The sequence below is a fragment of the Agelaius tricolor genome, unplaced genomic scaffold (assembly GCF_023055355.1).
Source record: "Agelaius tricolor isolate 1412-34295 unplaced genomic scaffold, bAgeTri1.0.p SCAF_4, whole genome shotgun sequence".
Classification (NCBI taxonomy): domain Eukaryota; kingdom Metazoa; phylum Chordata; class Aves; order Passeriformes; family Icteridae; genus Agelaius; species Agelaius tricolor.
The window spans coordinates 28,205,985-28,220,876 of NW_027269264.1; the positions used below are offsets into that span (position 1 = coordinate 28,205,985).

General features: G+C 34.8%; 1 long non-coding RNA gene across 3 annotated transcripts in view; it reads left to right on the forward strand.

Moving 5' to 3' along the window:
- Positions 1-14,892, forward strand: part of LOC139589031 (uncharacterized) — a 122,808-nt gene that overhangs the window by 44,784 nt on the left and 63,132 nt on the right. Inside the window, exon 5 of one of the 3 annotated variants that reach the window (XR_011678912.1) lies at positions 7,415-8,740. The exons of the other annotated variants lie outside the window; for them this stretch is intronic. This is a non-coding gene — a long non-coding RNA (uncharacterized lncRNA). Of the gene's footprint in view, positions 1-7,414; positions 8,741-14,892 lie in introns of those variants that run through there. 3 annotated transcript variants of the gene reach the window in all.

Here is a 14,892-nt window from a genome sequence, read left to right on the forward strand (position 1 = left end):
GTTAAAAATTTAGATACAGAATATTCATGTTACCATGGAAGAACAGGCAATTATTTTAACAATCAAATGTGCCTACAGACATATTTGATACAACATTCAATATGGTATGTGATCTTTTTCCACATGACATTTCCTGAAGATGATTTTGAAGCATATATAATGGTTTCATCTTTATAATTTATTTAAAAGCAACTTTTCTAATTTTGCTTTAAATAGTATTGGATGCATTTGATGACTTAATACAACACAATGTTGCTAGATAGAGCAGCAAATTTTTCATCACTAAGAAGTACCTGAGAATTTAATTTTTCATGGTGTTTTTATTAATTGATCTGAAGACTTTTGCCCTTTATGCGACATTAATTCTGTAGTTTCTTTCTTTTATTTTTGCAATATTTATTATATAAACCAAAGGTGTTTCAGGTATAAAAATTCATCCATAGGTTTTTCAATGAATGACTACATTTTACTCTACAACTAGCTATCCTATTTTTGCCTCAGTATCTTATTTAACATTTTACAAGTTAGAACATTTTACATGATTGATTCACCTGACATGTGTTAGGAAAAAAAGATAGAAGATTTTTATAGAAAAGCTATTGTCCTTTCTGAGAAAACCAATCCATTATTTTTTTAAGTTTAAAGTACTTTTTGTTCTCCCCAGGACAGCAAATTCTTAGGTGATGTAATTCAGCAAAATTCCACTCACTTAAGGGAAGCTCTGCCAATTTTATATCAATTCTGAATCTACTTTCTTCATTCCTATTGAGTGTATTTAATGGGGATTATTTTCAGTTTCCATTGTGAATGCTGAAATGGTACTTACTATCCTTTCTAGTTGAATGTTATTCAGCAGTTTTGTTGTATCTTCTCTATTTTTTTTCGTTTGTGCTGCTCAAGAAAATGTGGTGCAGGGAAAATAATTTCTAACCAGTGATTATAAGAAAACATTTCTCTTAAGAAACTAGATCTCAGTGATCTTGAGGAATAGAATTCAAAAGGATCATTTGAGTTACAGCACATAGGTCAGGTTTTTTAAAGGGTCTGAATGGTGCCTCTCAGAAATGGACTATCCAACTGTAATACAGATGAAGGACTTCAGAAACCATGGCAGGTGTCAAGAGTTTTAAAACAAATTCTTACATCTCACTCCAAACCACAGACAAATAAGGAGGATAGTATAACTATTCATAAAGAAGCAGGTGCAATCATTTAATGGCTACAAAATTGCGTATAAAATTTTAGGGAAAAAAGATACACAAAAATGAGTATTATCAGTCCAGAATTCCAAACTGTTAAGAATAATTTAATGGAAACTCAGACAATATCAAACAATCACAAAGTCCAAAACAAAAGGCATTTATGTTGACAGGACACACAGAATACAGTACTGTCCACAGCAGACGTGCCTTCTATTTAAATAACAGAGTCTCTAGTATACAAATGAAAAACAGGAAGGAAATCTTTGAAACCAATATATGTGCCAGCACATAGCAGAGTGTTTTGTGATAGACTATATATTATGACTTAATATATTGGACTACTCCCAACAAAACAAGATGAATAATGAAATAATAAGGTCCCAATTAGACATGATTATTTTATGTGATTCAAAATGAATAGTGATTTATGAGTTTCCTTCTGCTACTTAATAACATGAGGTGAGTGGGTTTGTAGGCACTTCGACTTTGGCATGATTGTAATGAAAGTAAATACGCTTCCGTTCCCTCCATAATCATCCACATATTGGCAGAGCATTAAATTATTATTTCTGTATCAAATGAAGAGACTTTTCCTCATTAATGTTTCTGAAGGAAAGAGCTGTTTCATTCAATGTTCACTAAACTCAATGAATACTGAAGTTTCCAAAACCTGACTGATTTAAAGGTGTAATTCTCCTTAAACTTTCAGTGGCAGTTGGCCATTCAACTGCTTTTTCTGGATCCAGATCTCAAAATTTATCTGTGTATCAGATTATTCTGGGTTAGGCTGGGTTAGGCTTTAAATGTCTGCCAGGAGACAGGATTTATTCTGGATAAGGCTTCGGAAACAGGACAATACTGCTACCAAAACTTCATATTTCTCTGAAATGATTGCATCTAAGAACAACTGCAGAGCAGCTCAAGCCAGCCATTCATTTGTACAAAAGGGAGGGTTAATTTCCCTGCCTCAGGAGCTACTAATGTTTCGGTGGGGTTTTTTTTGTTTGGTTGGTTGGGGTTTTTTTGGTGGGGTTTTTCTTTTTTGTTTTTTTTTTGTTGGTGGTGGTGGTGGTGGTGGTGGTGGTGTTTTTTTTTAACCAGGCAGTGATGAAAATGAGAATGAAAGGTTGAAAGGAAGGAAACAGTATAATATTTGAAAAATAAACAAAAGCTTTTTTTTTTCCCAGTGCAATATCTAAAATAAAGGTACACTTAATGTGGGTTAATAATAGAAGAGTATCATTCACTCCTGTGAAGGTCATTATTTGTTCTTGTCTTGTTCATAATTTCTCCAATTCTTCAAGCCTATTGTGGCAACTGAAAATTTGGTTAATAATACTCAAAACGTCTCTTTGTCACCACATCTGTGAGACAGTGATATATTTGGGGTTAAAGAGAGGCAAACAAATTGCAGGAGCATAAGGCAATAAAGAAACTGCATATAAATATAGAAGAGCAAGAAATTATAACCTTCCTGTTGGTTTGCTGAAAGCTTTTTACCACTGACAATCCTTGTTTACTTGGACTAGTTTATAGTGCTTGTCAGCAGGACATATGATCTTTTCTTTTCTGGCATGACTCTTTTGGGTGTCAATAAAAACTGGGTTTTTTCCATACAAATTGCTTCAAAGGAGAGTGAGGAAAAGTTACAGTTAAATAATATCTTCAGAAGTATGAGGTTTTTTTAATGAGAAAACTCTGCCAGGGAACACATGTGAAAGGCTCTATTAGGCACCTGTTTTTTAGCAAGTCTGACACACAAAATGCCATTACATTAGTACTGTGCTAAATATTTGTTTTAAGGTCACTGAAACTGTATGTTTACTCAGGTAGGAATACAGCTACTGAACTACAAAATAAAAGTAAAGGATTAATTTAATTTTTAATTAAAATATATAGGAAAAAACCAAAAAAAAATAAATAATACTGATTGAATTTCTGTATCTTTACTGTGTTTTTCTTAAAATATGTCTTTTCCTTCCAAATTATTGCCATATGACAATACTTATGAATTATCTTTTCTATTTAATAGAATTCTACAGCATTCTGTACTGAATACTTGGTGAATATCTCATGACTAAGAATACTGTATTTAAAAGAAAGAAGGGAATCTTACCTTTTCAGTTGCATTTGCATAGAACTGACTGCTTACATTTTCAAAGACTGCATATGGGCTTGAAGTCTTTGCATCAGAATTGTTTACTTTTTTTCCTTACAGCCTCATCTTCACCCCTTCTGCCCTTCCTGAGTAATAATGTCAATATTTTATCCTTTGCATAATTTTTAAGGAGATTATTGGTTATTTAGCTCATTTGATTGAGTTGATTTTAGTTCAAAAGTGACTATTTATAAATTACTTTGATTGCATTGATATTTCACAATTAAAGTCTATGACTTATGCATTCAGATACCATTTGGTTTGATAGGCCTTTCTTCCTTACCAGGCTGTACATACCAGATAATTTCAGCAGTTAGCTCAAATGCTGATAGTTCCAGGTTGTGAGGCTGTGGTTGATAGACATTCTTCTTGCATAGCTTTTCATGCTGCCTATCCAATGACTGGTAATCCTTCCTGGGCCATTTTCCCAGCATATGGTCTACAGCAGCCTCTCTGTGCCCACATGGCACAGGTGTTCAGGCCTTTTCTGATGGAATCCTGCCAGATTTTATGGAGCTATGCAATGAAATTAGTTAGTCATTTCAATGTTGGAATTCTTTATCACTTTTTTTTTGTTCGTATAGGCATACGAATAGGTATAAAGCAAAAACAACAACAACGACAGACAAAACAAAACCAACAACAACAACACCAAAAACCAACAAAAACAAAACAACAGGAAAAGAGCCAAAAAACCTGAACAAAAACAAAACCAAGAAAAACTCCACAAAAACAAACAAACAGAAAAACCCAACAAAAACTCCAGACAACTGAATGCTTTACAAATCTCTGTGAGATTCCTTCAGTTTATTTAATCTTGTTTCTGGCACATGTATCAGTATACTCCACCTACAGGTGCTTCATAAAATTCAAATATGGAAAAAACCTCAGAAAGTTCCATGTCATAGAAGCTAATAAGACATTTAGCTTTGATTTACATCCACAAGAGAGCAACACCTACAGAGATGAACTGTTTAACAATACAAGTTCCAGAAACTCTGCATGTAGAATACATTGTGCACATATATGAACAGAACATATAAATGCATTATGGGGCTTTTCAGTTATTTTCCACAGTCTCATTCTGGATATTTTAGTCTTACTTTGGCCCATTGAAGTACACCAAAGTAACTGGTAAAAGTAACTGGTAGCAGGTTACTTGTTCCTACTTATGAGTTAGAGAGTGCATCATCTTTAGCATAGTTGACTACTGTTCTTCAAGCATCTTGTCACCCTTTGATGTTTTCATGTTTGGTTTTCTATTTGCTCTGTCTCTCTGCTAACTGGCTTAACACACTTTTCAGAATATTGGTGTATGTTTTCTGTATATTATTCAAAGGATTCTGTCTTTCAGTTATATCTACATTTTAGCAGTAATAGTTTTATGGCATAGAATTAGCTGCTGATTTTTCTATTGGATCAGGATTTGGGGTGTTTTTGGCAGTCTGTTGCTTTTAGAAACATTAATAATAACAATAATAAGTATTAGTATTTTCATGTTCATGTTCATGTTCATTTTCATTTGTTTTTTTCCCTGCAAAAGTCATGAAACATCATTTCCCTCAATAAAGCACTCTAAAGTTTTAAAATAGTTTTGGTTCATTTCAAAATAAAACAAAAACCCAAACAAAGTACTTTAAAACATTTTAAAGGAATGTGTAATACCTGTGTATCCAATGTATCAATGGAGTAATGGAGTTTATTCCCTGGGTCAGAATCATAATTTCATATATTCCATCCATATTCACCATACTACTGTCTATCCCGAGATAGGTAGTAGTTTGGTTGTAAAGCCAGCACATACCTGAAGAATATTACTGCTGAAAAAACATTGTTGAAACATAAACATTTCAGTAAAAGCTACCAGTTGCAATGAGAAAACGGTATAGTTTTGATCTGCCATGCTATTTTTTCATCACAGCTATTATGACTTTTGGAATCTAATTTTCAAGGTCTGCCTGTGGTATTCATGGTTTTTCAGCTGACTCAAAAAATTGTTGCTGATCACTTAAATATTATTAATGATCTTTTTTGTTGTTGTTCTTTGTGTTGGCTTTAGGGAAAAGCACATCCTTTTCCATAACCATCTCTCCATAAAATTAGAATACACCAAATCCAATGGGAGTGTTAAAACAGGATGTGTAGATGTAGAAAACATATTTTATTTTTCTCTGGAAAAAAAAAAATTAACTGATATTTGTGATAAACTCATGTTAGTGGATTTTGCAGCGACAATGTTAATAAACAGAAATAAATTAATGGCGGTCATTACCACAATATCTTCTCTTTGACCTAATGACAATATATAGTCCCTTTGCAAAACTTCCTTACAAAAAAATGAAATACATGGTGTGGTAAAGAATAGTAAAATTATCTTCCTTCTGTGGAAAACTTCATAAGTATTATTCTATTTTTATATTCAGTACTAATTTTTAATATGTTCTAAACTTTTCCAGATCAAAGTGCAAAATTATACCTGTGTTGATAATCTTAGATAAATCTTGAGTATGATTTTCTTTTCAATCCTGATTGGTTGGTAAAATATACACTTTCAGTTCAAGTATCCAATCTCTATTTGTTGTTTGGAAGTTTGATACTATAAAAGTATTACTCTTTAAACGTGATATTAGTGGAAAGCAGTAAGGAGGAAAAAATAAAAGTCACCAGTCACAGAGATAGATTATATAGTACCCACTTCAGTTGTGTGATGCTGGTTTTTTGCTCCAAAATATGCTTTCTGTAGGATGTGTAAGGCATTCTGCTTTCTGCTTACCTGATTTTCAGTCATTTTTGTCAGTTATGGTCAGGTACATGAATCTGTTTCATATCAGTTAAGAGAGATAGGTATTAATTTTGCCTTTTTATAATCTTCTTTATTCACAACTGTCTCTTGCTTGTTCTCATTAAAGTATTTGCATATATACTGTTGAGTCTGTTCAGCAGAATAAAGAAGAAACAGAGTTTTGTCTTTTTTGACACAGTATTCTGATAAGTTATTGAGCTATGTTGGCTAACATAGTAGCAGAGTCAAGACAGAGAGAACACTTGAACTACCAAGCCACATACAGCATAAGAAAACCTCCCTCTGCAGACATCTCAGATTGACTCTGCCAGCTGCTGGAACCTAATCCTTAGTATGAAGGAACACAAGTTTAAAAGCAAGTTAACAGTGTAAAAGTAAAAGGTCATACATACAAAACCGCATTGATGAATTGGTAAGCTAGAAATGGAGCTTATCATTTCATATGCAATTTATGAGGCAAGATTTTGCAATATTTGAAAAGGAAAGTTCACCCAAGGAACAGGACATAATTAAGTTGTCCTGAAAAATTGTTTTGTGTGGCCTGCCATCTGATAGCCAGTCACTTAAGAAATTTTGAATGCAATAAAATTTACATGAAACAAGAAAGCCTACCTCTGATTAGTCAGCTGTGGTGGGTACTTTGTGTGGCATGTGCATATCATTGTAGTAATGCCATTGTAGTAATGCAAAAAATGTCTGCCATTTACTCTTTATCTACCTTCTTGTCTGAATTCAAGGTGAATCTTTTAATTCTAGATGGCCCTTTGAGCAGCATCTCTGGTAGTGGTGGTTCTTACTATCCATACAGTATAATCTACAATGTGGTCCTCTGTCACACTAACTTTTGGCACAGGCTGTGTTTATTCTGCTGGTAATTAAAATATATCCACTTTTGTGGTTACTTACGCATAAACAAGATAAAAGATCATTGTCAAATTCATGCAATCCACTAATTTTTTTTCAAAGTATTTGAAATATTTTTCTTTCTATCTAGAGTTTAAAATAGAGATTTTTATTGTTTCGCAAAAGCTTTCATTTAGACATAAATCAATATAGCATAGAATTATAAAAGAGAAAAAAATGGGTCTGCATTTAAAAGAATCTGAGGTGTTTATTGAATTCTGAAGAAAGAAATTTCTGTTTTCCAGTTTACACAAAAGCAGCTAAATTATCACTGCCTATATACACAAATTTTGTGTCTTTATCAACCAAACACAACAAATATATATTTTTTCATCTTTTTAAGTTCAGGAGTGTGAAAAGAAGAAGGGGGAGGCATGGAAACTAATGAAATTGAAAGGAAATAAGACAACTTAAAAATAGATGTTGCTTCTACAAAATGCAGAACTTCTTAAAATGCAAGTAAAAGTGTAAATATAGATTATATGTTCTCTTCAAGACACTATTCCTAATGACGAGTCTTTTTTTAGCATGTAGTCTGGAAAAGATGCTGATATAAAGGCACTTGATGACTTTGTCACATTCTTTCATGCCTTATATCAGTCAATCACATGCTTTCAAGTGGCAGCAAAACTAAAACACTGAGATAAGCAGAGGCAAAGCATGAAGAGAGCAAAAATATTGAATAATTCTGCAATATCGTATAGATATGAGTTTGATGTCTCGATTTTCTCTTCAAAACTTGAAAACTAAAGCTTTAAAATCACTAAGGGTGGAGTGCAGCTGTTTTCTGCCCCTTTGATACATGGGAAAAACTGACAATACTTTCTATAAACAGATTGCACCAGTTTGAACTAATGGCTATAAGAAACAAAATTGGGTTTTATTTCAGGTGGGTGTTAAGAAACATATAAGTAAATAATGACTTCAGGCACTGGTCCTAAAACAGAGCATACGGAACAAAGTCTTCTCACTGTCAGAAATTTCTTATTTTATTAGTAAAGAGTATTTTACCTCAGCTTCTAGTAAATGCTTGTTCCTCAGAATAATAAGAGGAAATCAACCTTTCTTGGAAGGTTTTGGTAGATGCTGGAAAACAAGAATGTAGTTACTGTCAGTACTCTCTGTGTCAACATTGATTAACCGGTAATGACATTCAAAGATAGGTAAAACTGTCACATCTCAATGCAATAAAATAACAACCAGGAAGGATAAACCTAATGGAATACCTTCTCTGCTGCTTCTCTCCTAACCAAGAGTTAAAAAATCTATGAATCCAAATCTGACAATATAAAGTACAAGTTTCCATCCCCAGAGTATCTATTTCATACTCCATAAAGCAAAATTGCATTATATTTAAAATTCATTAAATATGGTTTTGGTAGGGTTTTTTAATGTTTGTGAATTACCTGTTGAATAGGATGTGTGGTTTTTGTTCCTCCTATTCCTCAAGGAAAATAAGGCAGAATCCCAAGATGCAGGAAAATAACAGGACTGAAAATTTACTTTGATTTCCTGTCAACAAGTTGATCAGATATATAGCCAAAATAATAGCTGAGGTATTCTGATACTGAAAAATTACTCTGGTGTTCATATGTTGAAAGTAAATATATTCTTAAAACAACCATTTTAAGTAAAAAAGATTTAAAAATGTAATTTGTAGTTCTTGCTTCAAGTGTAAAAGTAACATGGAATAAAGCATAAAAAGTTGAGAAACACTGCTTATAGTTTATTATTTAAAATTTTGCTTTTTATTTATTTGGATTGTACTACAAAATAATTTTTTAAAAGCTGTATGTAGAACTGGGTGTGGGAAATGGTATTCTTAAGATATGACAGATGATCAGATTTCCTCTAAAATTGTGGGATAGAGAAGGAAATAGCAACTGTGTCTTGAATGTGTTCCCAACACATACAATCATATGTGTTGTATAGAAGTGGAAATTGCACTTTCATGCTCAAATTCCATATCACATTTTATCTAAAACTCCTGGTCTGACACTTTTTGCTTGTTCTTTAAAAAAAATGCAAAGGTTTTTTCTGTTCTTAAATATTTTTTTAAAAAGCAAAACAGATGGTCATATTCTGAGAAACCTTAGAATAGTGAAAAGATTTCTGTTTTAATACAGAATATTGGGGCAAATTGAGCCTTCACCCCCAAAAAACCCACTAACACGACCTTGAAGAGAAAATATCTTTCTACTTATCTCAGTTATGAATATTTAAAACTCACATATGGCAGGATTCTTCCTAAGCCCTTACCATTGGCTTAGTTGCTCCAGTGGAATTAATGGTAAGATGCCTGTTAATTTCAATGCAAGCAAATTTAAAGCCAAGATTTTTACTATCATTCTTGACAGACTTGTGCAGAAGATACAAGCATAAAATGCTGCAGTAAAATAGTGGATTGTGATTTGGAATGAGTTGGACTCCATTTCATCAGGGTTGGTAGCATAACAGCTGTCTTTCTGTCAGTGCAAAGTAGCAGAAGCCATTTAATGCCTTTGTGTAATGAGACAGATGAAATTATAATAGCCATAAGTGAAAACACAAGCTCATGTCTTTAGGTAGAAGCTGAAACATGCAGTACCACAAGCTTTTGTAAGAAGCAGCACAACAGTCACTGAGATGAAGTCACTGATTATATTAGAAAGAGATTACAATCTCTTATGGAAGGAACAAAACTGGAAGGAGCAGATGATACACCAGATGCATGCATGGCTCTCAGAGAAATCTGGAAATGCTGGCAACATGGTTAGACAGCAATCTCACTAAACTCAACCAAACAAAGGGACACACCTTGCAGCTGAGGAGAAATAAACCTATGGTGTTGTCCTGTAAGCTTGAGCACAGCTGTACAGAGAAAGACCCTTTGGTCTTGGGGAACAGGAAGTTAACCTGAGTGAGCAATATACCCTGGCAGCAAAGAGGGACAGCACCACCCTGACACATTAGGAAGACCACAGCAAGCAGATCGAAAGAGGCAGTCCTTCCCAGTACTCAACTTAAATGAGACACATCTGGGTGCAGTATCCAGTGCTGGGCTGGCTTGCACAAGAGGGACATGAATATACCTACTGGTCAAACTAAAGGGAAAGAAGCGCAGGCACAGGCAGTGGAAGTAGGTATACTGAGAAGAGTATAGGGATGCAGTCCCATTGTGTATGTATAAGGTGAGAAATGTCAAGGCGAAGGTGAAGCTGAACTTGGCAAGGGATGCAAAAAGCAGTATGTGTGTTAGCCAGAAAAGAAGGTTAAAGAATGTGATCCCCCTTATGAGCAAGGCAAGTAAACTGGTAAAACAGTCAAGGAGTAGGCTGAGGTACTCAACAGATTTTTTGCTTTATTCTACAACTGCAGCTTTTTTTCCCACATTTCTAGAGTGAATGGACCTCAGAATAGGGACTGGGGGAGCAAAGGCCCTCCCACTGTAGGACAAGATGAGTTTCATGGCCAATTGAGGAACCTGAACATATACAGCTCTATAAAACCTGAATTGGCTGATTTAGTTGCCAAGACATTGTCCATGATTTTGGAAAAGTCATGGCAGTCTGGTGAAAACCCAGGTGACTGGAGAAAAAAGGAAAACCTTCACCCATCTTTAAAAAAGGTGGAAGGGAGAGCCCTGGAAACTACTGACCTGTCAGCCTGCCATCTGTTCCTGGGAAGATCATGGAACAGATACTCCTAGAAGCTAAGGCTCATGGAGGACAGGGAGGTAATTTGAGAACTATGGGTGTCATTTATTTGAACTTGTGTAAAGCCTTTGAAATGGTCCCCCATAACATCCTTGTCTCTTAAATTGAAGAGATATGCATTTGATAGATAGACTATTCAGTGGATGAAAAATTATTCGGAGAGTGATACCCAGAGGCTAGTGGTCAGTGCCTCAATATCCAGATGGACATCAGTGAAAAAGGGTGTCCTTCTGGGGTTCAAGACCAGCACTTTTTAATGTTTTTATTGATGACATAGAGAGATACAGCTCAGTAAATTCAAAGATGGTTCCAAGCTGACTGGTTCATTTGACACACCTGAGGGACAAGAGACACATGGCAAGAGGTGGGCACATGGTACCATCACAAGGTTCTACAAGACCAAGTGCAAGGTCTTAAACCCAGGTTGAGACAACTCCAAGTACAAACGCTGTCTGGAAGATGAACAGATTATGAGCAGTCCTGCCAGAAAGGATTTCGGGGTGCTGGCGGATGAGATGCTGGATATGAGCCAGGAGATGTATGTTCCCAGGCCAGAAAGCCAATCTCATGCATCAAAAAAAGCCTGGTCAGCAGATTGGAGGTGGTGATTCTGCCCTTCTCCACTATCACAAGATCCACTATAACACTATCTCACTATCACAAAAATGTTTCAAGGAAACCTTTATTCCTGTGTCTCCAGTAAAAGACAGGGACTAGCTGGAGGAAGTCCAGAGGAGAACTCAGACTCTTCTTACAGAAGATAGACTGAGCTAAGGTTTTTCAGCCTGGAGAACGGATGATTCCAGGGTGACCTTATAGCAGCCTCCCAGGCTTTAAAGGGGACCTGAAAGAAAGCTGGAGAGGAACATATATTTAAATTAAATATTAGAAAAACTTATTTTACAATAAGAGTGGTAAGGCACAGGCAGTGGTTGTCCAGGGATCTGATACATGTCCCACCCTTAGAAACATTCATGATCAGGTTGACCTTTGAGCAACCTGATTTAGTCAAAGATGCCCCTGATCACTGCTGGATGGTCTTTAAAGGTCCCTTCCACCTCAAACTATTCTAGCATTCTTTCATACTGGAGACACTCCTCATGGGGAACCATGAAGATGATAAAGTGACTGGAACATCTGTCACGAGGCAGAGAGGCTGGGAGAGCTTTCCGTTTATGTCCTGAAGGAAAGGCTCAGGAGGCTCTTCTTTAGGTGTATACATATTTATGCATATGCATTAAGAAGAAAGAATCAAACTTCTCAGTGGTGTCCAGAGACAAGAGGAAAGTGACACAAACTGAGATACTTGAAAATAATTCTAAATAGAAAGGAAAGGGATTTCATTGTGAGGGTTATGAAACAATGGAACAGGTTTCCTCAAGAGGCGGTAGAATTCCAGTCCATGGAGACACTGAAACCTTCCTGGATGTGCCTAGACAATGTGAAGGTGTGCTGGTCAGTATCAGTCCTTCTGTGATTCTGTGATAGATCTATCAGAAAACCACCACCAAAAAAATAACTGGGAACAGAAAAAAAGAGTGAAGAATTACAAGGCTTATAATCATGTCTTCATGAATCTGACAAAAAAGGACTTCTAAACTTCATGCTTTATAAGATACAGTTAGAGCCAGTAGTAAAGTGAATGACACCTGTTTCTTGGTACCTCATGTGTTGGTGGAGCAGGAAGTCTTTATTCACACTTCATTGCTTTCCACCTTATCTAGAGACATACATATTCCACCATCAGCATACTGTTTTATTAGAAACAATATATGCACAAGCCTAAGGAATTCATCAGATCAAAGAGTGATAACAATATTTCGTTTGTTTCAAAATATTAAACCAAATGGAGAGTTTGGCGACATCAAAACATGTTTGGTTTATCTTCATTTGCCCATCTAACTTTCAGATTACTGCAGCCATGTTTGCTGTGTTATGGCTGCAATAACCTTTCTTAGAAACAGGTAAAGTTGTATATTTTCTTTTTATTCATTATTTCAAAATTCTCATGTTTTGCTTTCTCATTTCTTGATTAGTATAGGCACCTGAGATGCAGAAAAGTACAGGAAGAGAGCAAAAAACATTATAAACAATCAGATGATCTGTAAACATTTGTTATACAAGCATAGGATATCTAGAATTTTATACTATGCTGTCAAACTGGATGGAGTGTTTTGCATTAGAAATCTGGAGAATTTAAAATATGCATTTCAGATAAGATATAGCTGTAATTTCTCTTTATAGTATTTAACAGAAGCTTACTTTTGATTAATTTCAGAGAAACATTTGGCAATCATGGTATTGGAATAAAGTGCTGCTTTGTTTACCTTTAGCAAATACTATACTGACATGTAGTTTCACTAACTTGATAAGAAGCAGTAATTTGTTGTAAATATTTTGATGACATCTGTCAGCCTCACATTTATTTTTGAAAAAACACCATGGAAATGACCCCTTCAATTCAATAATACTATATCAATTTTTAAAATAGAGATCATAGCTTTATTTACACTAGTTAATACTTCAGTCTGTTCACATTATAAAGAGATGGACAACGTATTCTTATCCCATATTCAACAAACAGTAGATTGGTAGTTAAAAATATCTCAGCCCAACAGAGTAATTCTAATCTTCTCATGATTTTTCTTTTCCTAGAATGCTCTGTTTATGTCAGATGTTTGAGTTGGTACCTTGTAGACCAAACAAAGACTAGCATAGGGGACCAATTTAAAACTGTATAAAATTTATGTAGGAAGATGTTTTTTTTCAGACCACCAGCCACTGATGTCAACTTCAGGTGGTTGGAACATTTTTATTTTATTTTGCTGTAAAGTATTTTTTACAGGTGATAGAGGCAGAGACTATAAATATAATTCAATTAAAATGTAGAAATATAGGGAATATTTTTAAATATTATTATGCTTTTGGAGTAGAAATACTATGAAAAATACTGTGTGAGTTCTGATTCTGAAAAGGCATCTTTGATAAGTTTCTTTTTCTCTGTCCTCTAATCTTTTCACCTCCCCTAGGCAGTCAATTCTATTGGTTTTCTATAAAATGTGTAAAAAATATCCAGTTGCTTGAAACTGCTAAGATTTTTCCCTTTATGGCTATAGTATATTAAGTCCATGAAATGCATTTCCTATATGCAGTTTGAATTTTTAAATTCTTCTATCAATCCACAGACAATAATGCAGCCTTTAGTATAAATTATAATGAATATGGACTTTCTTTGTCATGCAAAATATTCACCATCACATGGCTGCTAAAAGAAGATGTCAGCAGCTTCAAATCGCTAGAGGTTTGTCCTTTGCTGTAAAGTAAGAACAATGCTATGCCAGAGCTTTGAAGGAAGCTCTGCATAAGGAAAGGGAAATGCTTGAAAATGATACTAAACTGTTGTGCAAAGCCACCAGGGAAAACCAGTCTTCTGCCACAAATAATTTTCAGCATATATCTCTCAAGGATTTTTTTCTATCTCATAGGCTGCTGATCAGTAAGGAGAGAAGACGCCTGAACAGAAGGTGATTTAGGTCTTGTGTTTGACATCATGCATCTTTTATTCAACCAAATAAGTAGTGAAATATCCAGAAGAAAACTTTTCTGTATCACATTGTGATACTTCAGACAACAGTTATGCCATTGCTGTTTTCATTTCATTAAGCTACTTCCAGAGAAAGAAAGAGAGAGAGCAAATAGCTCAATCTTTCAACCTGCAGCAACAAAATGCAACTGTCAATGTTTGTGTCCCCTGCAAGAGAAGTAAAGTTCTACTTATTATTTATTACTGAGAACTCAGAGCGAGTTAAACCATTAATTTACCTTGCAGTGTTTCTTTCAATGATATCTTACATTTGGTTGGTCATAGTTTAATACTGTTGAACACATCCCCCAAAACAAACTTAGTGGAAGCAAAAAGAAAAACATAGTGAAGAGTTAATATAATAAATAATACATAAATAATAATACATAAATAACTTATATACAGTGGGATAGACAGAGGTTTTAGTCTCCTCACACATTCATGTATCCATTTGTCATTCATTCGTCTTGTCTGCCTAATATCTTTTAATCCTTTAAGGCCTCATATACCCATATCCCACCAAATACTGACATTTTCAAGTTCATCTG